Source organism: Halyomorpha halys, unplaced genomic scaffold, assembly GCF_000696795.3.
Source record: "Halyomorpha halys isolate HHAL.00 unplaced genomic scaffold, Hhal_1.1 Scaffold239.1, whole genome shotgun sequence".
In the NCBI taxonomy this organism is placed as follows: domain Eukaryota; kingdom Metazoa; phylum Arthropoda; class Insecta; order Hemiptera; family Pentatomidae; genus Halyomorpha; species Halyomorpha halys.
Window position 1 is genome coordinate 1,217,399 of NW_027114928.1, and position 18,730 is coordinate 1,236,128.

Here is an 18,730-nt window from a genome sequence, read left to right on the forward strand (position 1 = left end):
GAGTAAGTGCGCTAAAGCCGCAATGCTATACTTAAATTATATTTACCGGCTGTATCCCTTAATTTAGTGTTGTGTAGCCTTCTGAAGTCTCTAGTTAACTTCATCCTTTTTCGGTCCGAATATTTTAAGCAATACTTTACTTTAAAAAAACTTAAGGCTCAGTTATTCCTTCGGTATAAACCACCTTTCACGTCTGAACAGTGGGAATGATATTAGTCTTGCGATTTCTAATCTTGTTAAGTTTTTGGACAGAATTCACGAATTTAGCGATTTCCAAATTATAAAATAATAAAGATTTCCCCTCTTTAATTTCGGATAGTTCCTCATCAATTTGTTTTTTTCTTGATACAAGTAAATACTTGTTGAAATAAATGATAAATAATAAAATTTGCCACGATTCCTTCCTGTGCGAAATGAAAACTCGGACAGATATAGTAAATGTGGAGCATTGACGTTCGAAGTTTTATGATGAATTTGAGGAGAATCTACCACATTTAATATATGCTGTCACGGTCACATAAGCTTCTGCAGATTTAAGGTCAAACATATTAATCACAGATTCTATGACAAGTACTGTTATATTATTAACAATAATATAATAGATTCATTTCCTTTTCTATTAGAGAATTCTAAAGTAATACTGAAGTTATGGACCATAAAACTAAATGTGCTATGAAATGTAGTCTTGTAAATTGCATTTTCTGTAACAGAGTTGTAAAGAGATGCTTCATGAAGAACTGTTCACATCAGAGCTAAATTTAGAGACGAGTCATTCCTAGAAATAGACTTGTAAGGAATCTACTATTTCACTATTAAATTATTAGTTATATTGTGTAAACATGATTCATTGTCTATATTAAAAGACCTTTCTTTTTTTTTTGTTTTTTAACCGATTTGTACTCTTATTTCGGAGATGATAAATAACCGTTTAGGAGCTGTGATGCTTCAAGTACCTGGAAATTGCAGAAAAACGTTTCCTTCGAAGACTGAGATCCTGTTTTGCAAAGGAGGAGCTTACCTGGTGCGAGAGGAAGGGGAGAAAAAATTGATGATTCCACAAAGTGTTGGTAGTTGAGACCATTATCGGAAGGACCGCTATCCCCAGGAAAGTCAAAGTCTCTGTTGCCCAAGCTGAGCCTTGACTTTTTCTAACAATTCCTCGTCATACAATCTTGTCCCCTTGCCTCTTACACTTTTTCGTTTCTTTTCCTTGTTTAAGTTCAAGGACTAACTTCTGAGATGTTGAATTATGCCATAGCTTTCCTCAGGGAAACAGGCTGTTTTTAAACTAAAGTAGTTTCATGTTTTGGGGTTCTCTTGACTTCTTTTTTTCAAAGCCCATCTGGTAGAAGACATGAGAAGCGGTACTCCTGTTTCATTTTAATTGAACAGGAAATTATTTCATGCATCTTTTGGTTTTGAAAAGCAGATTTTCCCTTTAAAACACGCTATCGTTTACTGGGAAGTAAAATCACTACAATACTATCATGCTACACTGTCATGACAGTTAATATTTTTATTTCAGTACCACTTTACTACAGCAATATGTACCGTCAGCTATGACGCTATAACAAGAGTGATAATACTGTAACTCTAAATAGTTCCATGACAGTAACTTACTTCCGAAATTTGCATTTCATGTAACATTCTAAATCACCAGGTAAGCCGATAATACATGTGTGCTCGCAGTTAATAATAACCCTTTAATGGCCTCCCAAACTCTCCAATCCCATTTCACAGCACTCGAAGAATGGTGTTGTAATTGGGGGATTAAAATAAATCCCATTAAATAACTTTTACCCTTCGTCGTAAACCTACCGACTGCCCTACAGCATCCTTTAATAATGTTCATTTACCCTTATCGAACAGATCCGCTAAATGCTACAGGAAAAACGCCTAACCTGGAATCCTCACACAAGACTGAAAAGACAGGACAATGTACTTCGATTCCGACTACTACAGCACTTATTATACAAACGGTCTAAACTTCCACTGTATTACAAAAAACTGATCTACTTTGCTGTAATACGGCCAATCTGAAAAAAAAAGCATCAACACGTTAATGCTCCATATGTAACCGATCTAGCCGGAACTAGATATTAATCCTTCCATTATAAACTGCTTAACCACCTAAACCCACCAGTTTTTTAACCTTTGTCCTCCTCCATTTCTAAATAACCTCCGAGGCACCTGAAAAGAAGAAGGCCTCGAGACCTTCTAATGCAGACATGTCAATAGAGTCCAACCGATGGGTAGTTTCTCTACACGCCTGTTTCACCCCATTATAAACTAATATAAAATTTAATGCACGTATGTATATAAATTTACAGTTGTAAATTTGAATAATGATATAAAAAAAATTTTTAAAAAACATTTGATATAAAAAAAAATCTAAAATCAGTGAATAGGAATTATGCCTAACATTTAAAGATCTGATAAATGTCAACTTGGATACGAAGTTGTCAACTTCGCGAAACCATAAACTGAATTAAAACTTTGGAAGTATTCAAGCCTTTTTTTGAGATCGGTTATAAAAATTATTAGGATTTATTGCTCTCAAATGTTACAATCTTGTTAAGTGAGTTTTTGTTAGGTTAGGGAGGCTTTTGACAAATTTACAGTAGCATTGTCGACGAGGGACAGTAATTGACTTGATTTAATGGAAGGAGCGACAGAACATGCGGGCCGCTGACTCAGCAATGATGCCATTGGTGTCCGTTTAACCAATTGCACCATCGGCTCCTGCACTAATAGTGTTATTTTCCCGGCAGATGTCCCCCATTACATCGGTTTCAATTCCCCTGCGGCCAATTCTAGCCATTAGTTTACCCATTTTCTCTATTGATATAATGTGTCATGAATTTGTGAATTAGAGCTCTATTTTCGAGCAGAAACTGCTATGTTTATACTTTAATTTGATGCTATTTACAACTGTATTTACATAATGATACATTTAGTAAATGTGATATTTTATTACAATGGTATTATGATGCAGTCATGTAGAGAAACTACCCATTGTTGGCACTCTAATAACATATCTATATTAAAAGGTCTCGAGACCTTCTTCTTTTAAGGCGCCTAGGAGGTTTGTCAGAAATGAAAGAGGAAGCAAGCTTAGCAACTAGTAGTTCGGTTGGTTAGGAAGTTTATAATAGAAGCATTAATATCTGGTTCGGACTAAATCGGTTACAAACGGAACATTAAGGTCTTTATGTATGGTTTTATTAATGATTTTAACAACTGAATTTGAAGATTTAGTGGATCCCCAAAACTCAACTCCGTGTGTACAAATAAGCCTTATAATTGTCATGTTGATCAGTCTTTTTTAAGGAATTGGAAGTTGAAACCGTTTTTCTAGTAAGTGTAAATGTTTTTGAAATTTTTATATTTGTATTTTTTATTTATTTATTTAAATTGATAACTGTATTTAGATTACAAATAAAAGTGAATTTTATTAGCTATAACCTAAAAGATTTTTGAACATAATTAGTAGTACTCCAATAGTATGTCTACCTTTGTAGGTTTCGAAGCCATCTTCTTTTCAGATTTTTAGGAATAAAAGGTGAGCCAAGATTAGAAACCTTACTAGATTTGGGTGGTTAGGGATTTAGTAATTGACGGAATTAATATCTGGCTGAAGCTATATTTATTAATGGATTTATTAATTTTTTTATCTATGATAAAGTAGGATTGGGAATTGTACTATGGATTTTGGACTATAACGATTCGATACGAGAGGAATTCGATGGCTTAGTAGACCTAGAACTTATTTACTAAATTAACAAATAACTGATATTTTTAGTTGAAATATAAATTTTTAAAAAAAAATTGTATTTAAGTCATTTATGTCATCGGTTTGAAGAGAATTGTGGTACGGTAGATAACCAAATAATGGTTATCTTTTTAGATATCGCAATGTTCTAACGTATAAATATCATACTACGATATTCGAAATAGCCAATTATTTTGAAATGTTCTGTTCACCAAGTGTTTATGTGGTCGTTAAATTGCCTCAAGGACCTGTTATGATGGAGTCGTCCTTTACAGAGGTCGAGTCTCTGTTATTCTTGGGTAGCAATTAAATTAAAACCGCAGCTAAGCGAAGAACTAGGAAAACAATTCGTTCATATTTCATACTTTTGAACAAAATATATTTAAAAAAAAATTTATGAAATTACTTCAAAAACATTACAATATTTACAAAATAAAGTAATATAAATAATAAAAATTATAATGTTATAATTATTAATAATCTGGTGCTTTACCAGATCACTTCCTTGCACAACCGTTGGTCTAGTAACAGTACTTCCTTAGAATACCGTTAAAGTACTCTACCCCTGACCTTTCATGGGTTGTAGTGTTACAGATTTTTAAATTTTAAATTATCTTATGTTTGAGGTTGCGCACAAGAAATATATTTAAATCATACTTTGGCTTTTGATGGAGACCGACTCCCCGAAATGCTATAAAAATTTCCTTAGTCTGCTGGTGTACCTCAGAGTAGTGTTCTTGGCCCTATCCTTTATAAATTTTTTATAGCTGACGTTCTAGCTCATCCTAACACTAGCCTTACAAGGTATGTCGGTGACACATATCTGTTGTGATGTGATGTCGGTGGCACGTATCAGTGACCCTCCAATCCCACATCATCACCCTTAAAGAATGGTTTCAAAATTGGAGGATTAACATAAATCCAACCAAATCATATTTACTCTTCTTCTTAAACTTATTACTTCTTGCCCCACAGTATCCTTCAATATACAACTTTTTCCGAACAAACCCGTTACCAGATGGACAAACAACTAACTTGGAATCCTCTTACAAGACTGAAAAAGCAGGGAGTTGCTCTTCAGATTATTTACTAGACAAACAGTCGTAACTTCCGACTAGAAAAGACTTATTTATATGATCATGGTAAGGCCTATCTGGACTTGCAGGGTTGTGTTTTGGGGCTCCACTATACTTTCGTATCCAATTTTTACAATCCAAAATCTAGCATATAAATACCTAGTTATTACCTCACCCGAATTCAAACCCAGACCAGGGAGATAGTAGCACAGAACCTTAGTCACTGCTACTAATTACCCCACTACTTGAACTATTGTGAATAAAATTGCAAATTAAATATACATAATATTTGAACTTTCAAGATAAATATAGACATTAAATTTATAAATTCAAGTATTATATTTAAAATAAATTACTGTTTTTTGATATCTCGATTGACTTAATGATATTAACACTATAATGCTGTCAGTAATAACAATAATAATAAATGTAATAGTCTGATGGATGTAATCACAGCCTGGGATGTCAGCTTGTTAGGAGGGTCTATATGGCTTTGGCAACACACCCAGCGCGCTGTTTCCCTTTTTACGACCCTGATCCTTATCAAGGTTGACAGCGAGGGACGACGGCTTTGTTTCCTGTCACTTCGGGGCAGCCCCTGGGTCTATCCTGTCCAACAGAAACACCTGAGCACGAGATTTGCGTGTACTGCAGTCACGTTGTAGCGCTTATCGGGTGTAAATTAGGAGATTAACATCACTTCCACAATCACGACATTCAGAACCGTGTTTACTTTTATTGAAATTCTACTCCATAAATGAAAATAAATCTTTGACAGTCTTTTTCGACTGCTAATTCCGTTCTTTTCCAATAAAATTTGGATTTTAGTTATAACAAATCCTGGACAAGCTGGATTTTTTAAATGTTTGTATCTTGAATCCATAAATAATAAACTTAGTTTACGCCCATTTATGTATTGTGGTTTCAGTAGTATCGACATTTAAGGACCTTGTTTGATTTATTTAAATCAAATCGAAAACTATGCAAAATAATTAGTATATAAATTGTTGTAAGGTAATTAATGCTGAGTCGAATGATTACCAAAATATAAGAACGTGGTCCAGATATATATCCAAAACGGGTGGTCAAATAGGTGACAATTTAGACCGAATCGTAGGTGGGAGTATTGCATAAGAACTGATTTGGTAGATTTGTGTCCCGAGAATTGTCACTGACGATGTAAGTAGAGGTCGGTTGGTGTTATCGGCATCCAACCTTCGGGTTCGCCAATCCTTTGTTATTATTATATTAGAATAAGGTGGGATTAATGTGGTTCATGAGGCTTTTTTCTTAGTTTTATAAGTTCATATTCAATAACAAAAATGAAACCTCAAAAAAGGGTATTATTATTAATTTATTTCTAGCAGAAGCATAAACTATTAAATATATTGTGTCATACGAGCTTGATGTTCAGGATAAAGTTCCATAAATATGCTCTTGTTTAAAATTAGAATTATTGAAAAATTTATTTTAATTTGATACTTTATTTTAATGTTGTTATTCTATAATTTTGTATTAAAATATTGCCCGGTAATGTTTTTTTTTTCAAGATTTTTTCTTCAAATTATAAAAAATATAATTATTTATATATATTTCGAGCACAAAAATAAGCCATAAAACTTATCTTGTTATATGACCTTGATGTTCAGAATTTAGTGACACAAATGTGCTCATTTTTGAATTAGATTTTTGTTTCTGTTAATTAAAATTAAACCTACTTTTTTTAAGATATGAAAACATTTTTGCAATTAGTTAGATAACTACGGAGCAATGAACGAGATGACCCGTTAGGAGCCAGAATATGGACCAGCTTCCAAATATAGGTTTGGATCAGGTTCACTGCCGAGTTTGATAGCAGCAGTCCAAGGCTAGGGGGTCACCGACTCCTCCAGACAGTCCACTCCAAATCCATCCCAATTCCTTTAACAATAATAAACATTGGTCTCTTTTAGAACTATTCTTCTTGGTTCATCACCTATTTCCGATCCAACTTCAGATAGTATAATTTCAAGCATTAATCTTCAATAATTTCCTATATTTTAAAAATTAATTATGTCAATATATTAAATGATAAATATTTAAATATAAATACAAAAAAAGTTTCATTTAATTATTTATAAATATACTAACAAAATATTTAATTCCAAAAAAACATTTATAACATAATTGCTTAAAACTTCTTATCCTTTGCTTCTATAAAACATATAGTATATAAAACACTATTCGATTACAATAATTATGCACTTCTCCGAGACTGAGTGACTGTTCTCTAGAACGTCCGTTCAATTCTAGAGCCAGAGCCATGCCCATATTCAATTTATAATTTATTTGTTTAAATCACCGTTTTAGTGTTACATTATAACGAGGTTTTTTTTTTTTTTTTTATTATTGCTCTAAAATATTGTTGATTAGTTTTTAAAGATGTTGACAGGGTTTTGATCGAGTCTGGCACCCAGGACTGGTATACAAGATTCGTAAATCCCTACCCCATACATATTTCCTCATTATCCGTTCTTATGTCTCCGATATATTATTTCAAGTAAATCACAATTGCGCTTATTCATCTCTCTTTCATTAGTCAGCTGGTGTACCTCAGGGTAGTATCCTTCGTCATACCTTTTATACACTTTTTACAGCTGACATCTGAACCCGTCCAATCCCATATCACCACCCTTGAAGAATGGTGTCAAAAATGGAGGATTTAAATATATCCCAATAAATCCCATTTACCATTCGTCGTAAACCCATGACCTCTAGCTCCACAGGTTCCTTTAAAAATATCCCACTTACTCCAGTCAAACAGATCCGATACTTAGGACTACATCTAAACAAATAACTGACTTGAATATTCATGCAAGACTGAAAAGGCAGGACTGCTCGTCGATCCCGATTAGTGCAACATTTAATAGACAAGCGGTCTAAACTTACAATCCATTACAAAACACTGATGTGAATAATCATTATTAGGCCTACCTGGACGTACGGAGATGAGCTTTGTGTCTCCACTAAACCATGGAATTACTCTCGAATACAATCCTCACAGTCCAAAATCCTTTATAAATTCTTTAATGCTCCTTACTTTGTCATAAATCAAGCCATCCTTCAGGACCTCAATGTTCCATATGTTGCCGATTTGGTCACAACCAAATACCTATCCTTCCATGAATTAACTTCCCAACCAACCAAACCCACTTGTTTCTAACCTGGCTTCTCCTGTATTACCTAATAATCCTCCTAGGTGTCTGAAAAGAAGATGGCTTCGAGATCTTCTCCATTAGAAATGTTATTGGAGTTCTGAGTGTGTAGATTCTCCACATGTTACATCATGTTAATTTATCACCAACAGCAAATTTACTTGTACGTATTTTCATACAGTTTTAAATAGCAATAAATAAATTATAAAAAAAAGTTCTTGATTTCATGTTACACATGTTTTTAAGGATGAGTAAAAATAAATCAATAAGAGTTGAAACGTATCTAAGTCAACCATACTGTTCTAGGATTAAGTCAATTTATTACCCGATGATTTTGGTTTATTTTGTGAATTTATTAATATCAGTTTCTATTTTAATTAATTTCTCCGCATTTGAATTATTTCTGATTTTAGTAATTTTATTACTAATTACCATAAAATAATGGTAGTTGATTAAAATTCCATTTTATTTCTAATTGATTCTTCTTGGACTTAATATAACTATTTAATAGACTTAAGAATATTTCTATTCCTATAGCGTTATTGTCATAGAGATGAGAAAAGAATATTATATTAAAGGGATCCGAGGAGCAGTTGACCAATAAGATCAAAGACCCGCCGCTCCGTCCCCTCTAACTAGTACCTTTTCATAAACCACTTTCTTTCAGAGACGAATAAAAATGAAAAATTCATGAATCCTAGGATGGAATGGGGTTAGGCAGAGAAAACGGCAAAATCTCATAAAATCCTCCCTTCGGTCTCCCCATTCCCCTGACCCCTCGGGAATATTATAAATTGTGAATAAAGCGACATTGATAATCCACTTAACTAATCGACTTTCAAATGGCCTCCCTCAACCTGCTCCCCCTCTCTGTCGGTATTAAGAATAAAAAGGAAAAAAAAAATTGTGTCTCCATAGCGACCCTAGTTTCTGCGCAATATTGACCAGACGGCTGGAAAAGTACGGTTTGCAATTCCAGGGAAAGGGCAGTTGAATAGCTATGGGTTGGTTTCATTCTTAAGGAAGAATGGCTAAGCACAAGTAACAGAGTATTATAGTGAATACTAATAGCAACATCTGCTAAAAGTACACTGCCAAAATAAACCACTAGAAATGCTTAATAGAATATAGCAATTCAAAAAAGAAAAACAAAATATTTCTGAGGATTTTTTAAGAATTTTGAAGTATCAAAAAAAAATATATATATATATACATATAAATGTCATTTTTTGTGGTAGTTTCCCATTTTTTTTTTTTTTTTTGTTCGATTTCATCAAATACTTTAAAGTGATAATTAATGATTGTGCATTCACTTTCCTTTCTGTTTTATTATCATATCCGTTCAATATTGAGGAAACGTTCGTTTCAGGGACATGCCGAAACGTTATGAAAACAATATGGTTAAGAGAAGTAGATTTCACGATTTCTTCTATTGGTCAATTTAAGAGAATGTGACAAAAAGTTAAATTAAAAAATGTAGTAGAATAATTGAATATTCAAGGCAATAAAAGCAATAAATTAAGCGATAACAATTATACGTAAAAAAATGGAATCATCAAACCATTGTCTTTAATAATCATCTTCAACAATTCGCGGAATCAAATACGTTTTTATATTTCAAAGAAGTATCTTTTCGTACAAATTAATTGCAGGTATTATTAAATTTTAATGAGACCACGTTTGATTCCAAAAAAGAAATAAGTAGCTAAAAGTATCGTTAATATAGAAAAAAATAGAATTTAACATATGCTGAAAGGTTATGGAAGTGAAACAGAACGTAGTGTAAACCGACATATATTTGCTAAACCTAAACCGTAGTCCACGACCGCTCGGTGGGATATTGATGCCCTGAGTAATGAGAAACGAAAAGATTATCAATATTAAAATCATTAATATATAATTTATTAAAATCATTCTTTGGCGTATAAATAAATGGGACCAAACTGTAATCATATGTGTGTTGAAAGTTCGAGACAATGATGATGTTTATGTAACATTTTATCCACTTTTCTTTGTGTACATTTTGGGAAGACTGTTGTTCACCTGAGGATCTGGAATTTTTTCTTGGCGAGTAAATGGAAAAATCTTAATCTTTAATTTTTAGCTAGTTATTGTTTTCGTGATAACTATCAGTTTTTTACTACCAAGACATACTGTTTTCTTATTGCTCACTGCGGAATTTTTAAAACGGTGGAATGCTCCCCAAACGGACAGTTTCAAAATTCATGCAGCATAACGTAGAAGAGTTCATATGAAATTTCGGAAAACTAAATTGTTCTCTACCTAGTCAACCAATGAAATGCATCAGAGCATCGATCAAAGAAACTATTTTTGTTAAACATACTCAATACTGTTAAAAAAAAAAAAAAGAAATATATTGAAGTACACATTTCAACTACTTATATTAAAATTCTTAGTACTCGTAAAATTATTTTTTAAAAATATGTCTTGAACAATAGAATGCTAGAAATAATTTATGAAAAAAGGGGCTATTAAGTCATTTTCACTCTCACGGCGTTTAAGTGGATTTCTTTTTAAAAGTTTAAAATATACTTAAGTGGTATTTTTCAATTTAAAAAAATTAATGGATCATTTTGGAAGCTAATTATTCCGAAATCATTTACGCCACATGTACCAAAATAAAATGCGATAGTAAAAATATAAAAAACCGCTTTCTAATCGTATATGTCCATAATAATGCCTATTTTTTTTCTTAACGGGAATGGGGAATGGTGATGAATTCACGCTACATTTATTAGGCGCTTTGCTGAGGTTCGTTACATATTTCCCTTCACAAAAAAATCAGTCGAACGCCAATTTGCTCGGATCAGTCTAATTGAGGCCCCCACTGTCTGCCGAATTTTAACTTGGAACATTAAACGTTTAGCTAAAGCTTTACAATCCCTTTTTAAATCCAAACGTTTATAACACCTGTTGTAATGCGGCTGTTTTGATACAGAGAGGCATATCTAAAAATGTACGAGAAAATTATTGTTTTAAATTTAATGTTTAGTTTTGTTTCACCACGATTGATCATTTTATATCTTTAATAACGTGATATATTCAGTTTAAAATTTTTGGAAATGCTACAAGAATATATTGAAAAAATTGCATATACCTCATTAGGGCATGGTATTGAAAATATAATAATACTAAAAATATTTTTTTCACATATCCTGAGAACCTTCTTACTTTAAGGGAAGAACAGCCCCTTAAAGTTTTTGAAAATAAAGTATTTCATAAAATTAGTTAACTAGAGAATTTATAAGGCTATACAACGCTGAAATACATACGGTATATAGAAGTCAGGTTATAGCATTGTGTCGAATAAGATGTGGCATGTAAGGTTTTAGGAACTTAGTAGCGAACGTATACGTAAAATTTTAATAAACACTGAACCGAAAGGAAAACTTCTGAAATGTAGGCAAAAGCGTAGGTGGGAGGATTGAGTCAGTATTAATCCAGTAGATTTAGGTTTTTACGGATTTATGTAGGGAGTGGCGTTTGCTTTTCACTTTTGACGTTTGCGTGACACTTGGCGTTTGCTTTTCACTTTTGATGTTTGCGTGACACTTGGCGTTTGCTTTTCAAGTTAACAGCCCTGATGAAGGCTAAAAACTCTAGCCGAAACGTTGGCACAATTAAATAAGTCAAATTAACTTATTTGTGTTTCATTCTGACCGCTCCCCCAAACTTCTCCTCGTAGAAGTCATCCACGGTCAACTATCTCTCATAATTATGTAGGGAGTGATTGTCGTTATCGACATTGAACCATCCGGTTCCCAAAGCCTTTATTTACATTACTATTATTATTATGTTGCATTTAGATAAAAATTAAAAAAAAAATTAGATAGCGTCTAATTCATTAATATTATTATAACAAAGTCAAGGAATACTATGTCTTATTCTTTAGAATCTATAATTTATTTATTTTTAATGAGCATATCTATATTTGCAAACAATCAATTAATTGAGTTTCAAAAGTCATTTGTGTTTAATTAATTACATAAGCTGCCGGTATTAATGAGTGTCCCATTTTTTTTTATTTTGCCAATTATAACAAGATTCATAATTATTAAACTACAACATAAATGTTTGGTAAATAAATATATCTGTAAAAGATCGAAGTTCAATGTTCAATGAGAGACTTGGGAGGAAGGGAGGGAATTTAATAATTTATTATTTTACAATTGGTTAAAATTACAAAACTAAACTCTGTACCGCCACAACCCATGAAGTGTCAGGGGTTAAGTACATAGTAAAGAAGTAATTTTACTAGACCAACGGTTGTGCAAGGAGGTGATTTGGTCAGAATCACGCTCGACCGCCAGATTCTCACCCAATTAAGGGGACCCAATTTAAGAGGCCGGGTGAACCCTAGGAGGGCTTCAGAACCTACAGGAGTTGACTCATGGCTACAGTGTAACAAAAAACAATTTTCTGCCCAGCCAGATTTGAACTGGGGTCCTTGGAGTTAGTAGCCACGCGCTTTACCCCGTGGCAACTGCGCTCACATTTTATATTTGGTTATAATTATAAAAATATAAATTAATTAAGCACTATTTTGATTAAAATTTCTTACCTAAAGGCCGGATACCAGAGTCAAACAATAGCAATTTTATTATTGAAAGTCAGATATTGAAAAAAAATTGATCATTAAAATGCTGTGTTAAAAATAATTTTAATATTTGAGTAATAATATAAATAATAATGGGTATGAGGGGTGTTTTCTTAAACTGAACTTAATAATCAACATAATACTAGTCTGGAAGAAGAACAATTCAAATACAAATTTTATGAAATTGACTTTATTCTATTAGCAGGTTCAAAAAATTATATCAGCCGTATAATTTTTCTACCGAAGTAGGGATATGATCTGAAAAAAAGTGCCTGTGTTCCTAAACTTTAAAATATAAGACTTATATATTTATTAAAAAACAGTGTTCCATAAACTTCAATGGACGAATAATAACAACTTTCTACAAAGGTATATAAAAAGAAGAATTGAATAATTATTATAACTGTCTAATATAAGTCCCGGCGATACAGTGCATAGCAATTGAAACTCTCTGGGCAGGCACCCCAACTGCTAGTCATAATCAACGAAGCACTGCACTGCTACCAATCCCATTGCTTCATCTGCTATTCATGGGGCGAAGTTTTTCCCAATTTTTCCAGCACGTATATATAACGTTCGCCATTTTCCAGGAGGGTTAGTGCACACGTTCCCAAGGGGTGGCCAGATGTATGTTCCATGGAGTTTTTAAACTACCTCTCTTTACACACGGACATATTGAGTGATCTTTTATGACGCTGTAAAATGCTTGTTAGTTGGAAACTCGAGGCTGCAACGACAGTATGGTCTTTGGATGCAATTTCCCATAGTACTCTAGTCAAGTCTACTCCTATTCTTAAAAGAAATACAATTCGTAAAATTCCTTATAACTTACTAAAATGTACAAATCTCACAATATTTTGTAGGATATAATTGAAAATTAAACAAAAAAAAAACACTCAAATACCAGAAAATAATTTTTAATTTTGTTTCGCCATCTTGATCTTCGACATTCAAAAATATAAATGCTCAAAGAACGACATCTATCAGCATTAGTATTTCATTTTTAGCATCCGAACTAAGATATTACATCAGTCAATGAGAGCCTGACCCATCGCACATTCAGAATGAACAGAGGAAAACTCAGAATGAACTTTCTTCAGGTTTTACATATTCTTAAACATTATAATACTTATTTTACACTCCCGATACAAGACAACAAACTGCTTGTAGATTTCTATTGATATACTTACAATATATATTAATAAAAACTATAATACAGTATGATAATCAGACTAATTTGGACCTACGGAATTGAGCTACTCTATTAAACTATCAAATTCAACTGCAGTTCTTCATCATGGTTAAAATAATATGATAATGAGTTGGTAAAGCTAATGTAAGAGTATATACGTAATATGTAAATTAAATGTAAATGGTATAAAAGTGGAGGTGTAAAAAAAACAAGCAGAAGGGTTCCAAGGAAGGTATATGGTTTTATATAAGATTTTAAAGTATAGATAAAAACAAGAATAGATAAAATATTGTTCAAAATGTGTGCTTCTAAACTTAATTATTATTTAATGTATATTCGTGGGTACATATGTAATTATTAGGTTTCATAGTGAAATTAAACAAAGACAATATGTTTGCCGTTAAATTCAGAGTTGAATGCGGAAAATCAGCGACGCGTTATAACGACCTACTATCTTTAAAGTCAGCAGATCCTCTCCCCCTTTTATACACAACCATTTTTGTTGTTTGGATATCATTTATTGACCGAAACAAATGAAGCTCATAATTAAATTATCTTTATCAAATCAAAAAGACATTTTTTTGAATATAAAAATGTATTGATTATAAAAGATAAAAAATTAAATGAATAATTTCTTTACTTTTGAAATCAAATAATTAACTTGGCAATTTTTTATTGTCGAGTGTTATATTTTTGATATTTTTATTTCTTCATGTATCAACTAATTAACTAGCAAAGAAAAATCCTTCTGTATGTAGTCTTTATTAATCTTGCGTCTCTACTATAGGTTTATAAACTTAGTATTTTAACACTGTTATTCATAATAGCTAATTTTGATGCAAAAACACTTGGTTGCTATTTATTTATAACTACTATATATTATACATGTATATGTACATTTCTATGGCTTATATATATATAATTATAATTATTATAATAATTATATATATATCGGGTACAGCTCTCTCAATTCAGCGTTGTGAAGCCTTCTAAATTCAGGGATTAATTCATCAAATATACATAGTTAAGGAAAAGAAGATGTCCCTTAAACTATTCTTTTTATGGTGCTGAATGGTTATTTATTTATTTTTTAAGTATTACAGGTAGAGAAAATATACATGGAATTAAATATTGATTATCTTATTTATAAATTTAGCATTACTATTATATGGGCCCTTCAATTGACTGAATAACTTATTCCATTAAATCAGTCTTTTCTATTTATTTGTCAGCTATCAGATATATATTTGATTCTACTATAAATAAGTGTCGAATAAGTGGTTAAGAGCAGAAAGTAAATTTTATAAAACTATTATATTTTTATGAATATCTTCATCTTATACCTTCTGTATCACTATAGCGGTGAACAACAGAGACCCCTCCAATAACAGTTGGGTGTTTTCAAAAATGGAGGGGCGTAAGAGGAGAAATATAAATATTGGCCAAAACATAAATATTTCTTAGAAATAAGTCTTGATCCAAAAATTTAAAAGGATATAAATAGAATAAAATAACTATGGAAAAATAAAATGAAAATAAATATGGAAAAATATGTAGCAAAATATAAAATGAAATAGATAATATTGAAAGGATAATTATTTAGAATTTAAGAGAGTATTTGTGATTGTAACAGTATTTAAAATGTAAATTTGTACAATATTTTGTCATAATATTAAAAAAAAAAAAATAAAAGTAAATAAGTAAGGATTTCACATAGAGAAATATTAAAGTACTTTTCTAAACATACATCTTTTTATTATAATTAATTGGTTTTGCTTTGGTATTACTTCATATTTTTCAATCATTCCTAATTTTAAAGAACTTTTTATTTTAACATTACGTACCACGTTTAATTAAATTTCGACTTTATTTAAAATTGTGCATTTTATGAGTAGTTGGTTTATTAGCTTTCTAAATATTCCTTAAGCTGGCTATTTATAAACTCAATTGAAACCGAAACATTTGCATTAAATAAATATTAAATCTACTGTTTTTAAAATTTAAATTAAACCAAGAAAACTGGTAGCTTTTATCCTCGTAAAAAAAGTAAACTGCTATGATATGATGGATATAATCTGCGAATATATAAAAGAGTGAATACAAAAAGGTATAAATCCAAAATTAGAAATAACTGTCTGATTAAAACCTATTGACAAATAATATTTTTTTATTTCTAATGGATTCCTCTTATAGATTTTTTTGTTAAATTATTAGTTCCATAATAATTTTGTATGAAATCAGTGGTTAAGAGCTCAATGTAAATTTTAGTAAACTATTATATTTTGTTAAAATTTTTCGAAGCAAAATTAAATAAGGATTTTAATGACAGGATGAGAAATATTTAGAAAAGTACACTAATTATAGTGTACTTTTCTAAATATGAGGCGTTCGGTCGTAAACTTTGGCAATGTTAAAATATTTGTAAATTATGTCATTTTTCCTTGATCCAAGGAGTCGCTTAGTATAATTTATTACCTATTTTATTTTTTTATATTCAAATTTCCTGAATATTATTTTGAAAAAGCCATCAAAGAATTACTAATGAATTCGATGAATCAAAAAAGTTTAATTCAGAAATAATGTCAAATAATATGATATACAATAACTGAAAGGTTCAATTTATTTCCAAAACTAAGATGTTTTTTTCACAAAATGCGCTGTTCATTGTTTCCGTCTAGCTGTTTTATGAGTTACTTAATATAGAGCTATTCCTTAAAAGATAGGTAAATAATAATAAAATAGAAACCTGTTAAAAATGTGCTAAAATAAAAATAAAATTGGGGAGTTCAGAAGTGTTTTTAACCACAGTTTGGTCCAGTGGAGTTATTATCACCATAATAGAGTATTCAGAATAGATATTTTGGAATATATCGCAAACTTAGTACGGTGTTAACTATTTTATTTTAGCTGTTGTGGTGAAAAAAGATTTTTTTTTCTTAGATTTGTGTTTTGCTCTTGATTGGTATAATTTTAAAATACAAAATCTTAATGTAGGACTAATTATTGGATGTTGTGAAAATTCTTTAGTTATTTAAAATTTTTAATATTTATAAAATATTTTTCGGCTGTGGCTATCAACATATCTCAATATAACCCTAGGGCCGACCGTAACTTAAGGTGGTTAGGCGCAGGTCTATCAATCTGAGATCTGTGTGCGGTGCCGGTTCGAATCTGCCCTAGGGCGTAACTTTTTTTCATAAGTGGCGGTCCCAAAAATGAAAAACTTGACCCCCACCATGGTTAGAATAGGTTGGTCATATTTAAATAACTAGGCTAGCACCACCTTCGCTGTAGATTGCCGAATATTAATAAGAAAAAACGCATTTGTACGTTCAGGCAAATAGGAATTTTCCATACTTTTGAAAATGTGTGACAGCATTTTTACTAAGTATATCTGCATTTTTTTTCTTCTAACTATGCTACCCAATTAAATTTACTACTCGGATTAGATGATATTAAAAATGGAAGTGTACACAAATCCATTGGAAATTATGCTGCTCTATCCTAGTCCTAGAAACTTCGCTTTTAAGAAGTTGATAGACGTCGATAAAGCAGACAATCCCTGGCCACAAGGGATGTAAATTCCTAAAAGTTCTCATTATGCTGCTTGAAGTTAATGGTTGCTTCATGTAAATGCTTTGAATTATTCCCCAGAGGACCAATGTCCTCTCTAGGCCACTAATTTGTTTTAGCAATGAATGCTAATTGGGATCTAAGCTCATTTCAGGAATGTGTAAATCCGATCCTGTTCCTCTAAGTCCTAAGAACTCCACCCTTGCAGGTTTTATAAAAAGGGAGTGCTTATTTTACCAATTATGCACTATAAAAAGTTATATTAACTCTTTTAAGATTTTTTTTGTTATTCCTTCTTTTATTCAGTGAATTCTAATACTGAAACTAGTTTTCTTTTCTCAAACGTGCAAACTTTAACGAAAATTTACATTTTTATTTTTTTAAACAGTATGTCTGTGGAAAAAGAGATCGGAATTATTCTACCAATAAAACTAAAGTTTAATAAAATCTTAAAAAAAAATTTTTATGTTACATTAATATTCCATCTTATTTAATCGTTCTTAATGCTAAAGTTCTTTTTATCTTCTCATTTCAATCCATCTAACCTTCAATTTTATAAAACGTTTTTTTAAACATTATTTGTCTTTACAAAATAAGAAGTTAGGCTTAATTAAATCAGTAATACTTATTAATAAAATAATTTTTTTCTGTCCAATATTGTTCAATCCTACAATAAGATACTAGAAACCGCTTTTATATTACGTTATTATTCCATATTATTCAATCGTTTCTATTCCTACAGCTACTACATTTTTCCTAATTTCAATCTGATTTACGAACATGCTACCTTAAAATGATTACATATAATTTTTTTTAGCAATGTGTCTTTATAAAATAAGAAGTTAGGAATAATTATATAGTCATAATATTTGTACTTCTCTATACATATATTTTTTACTATTTCGTATTATTAAATTGTTCTTCACATTGAAGTAAGTTTCTTTTTTCCCATTACAATCCGATTTACGAACGTGCAACCTTTCCTTTATTTTTTTTAAACAATATGTGCCTCGAAAAAATAAGAAGTTACGAGATAACCATATAATAATTATATCATATCAGTAATAGTTATTAATTATGTTGTTCTATTCAATATTATTCAATCCAACTATAATATCCTAGAAACCATTTTTATATTACGTATATTATTCTATATTATTCAAGCGTTCCTAATACTGCAGATAGTTCCTTTTATCCAATTGCAATCTGATTCATGAACGTCCAACCTCAATTTCATTTTATATTATTTTTTAGCATTATTTGTCTTGACTAAAAAACAAGTTAGGCTTAATTATATCAGTAATA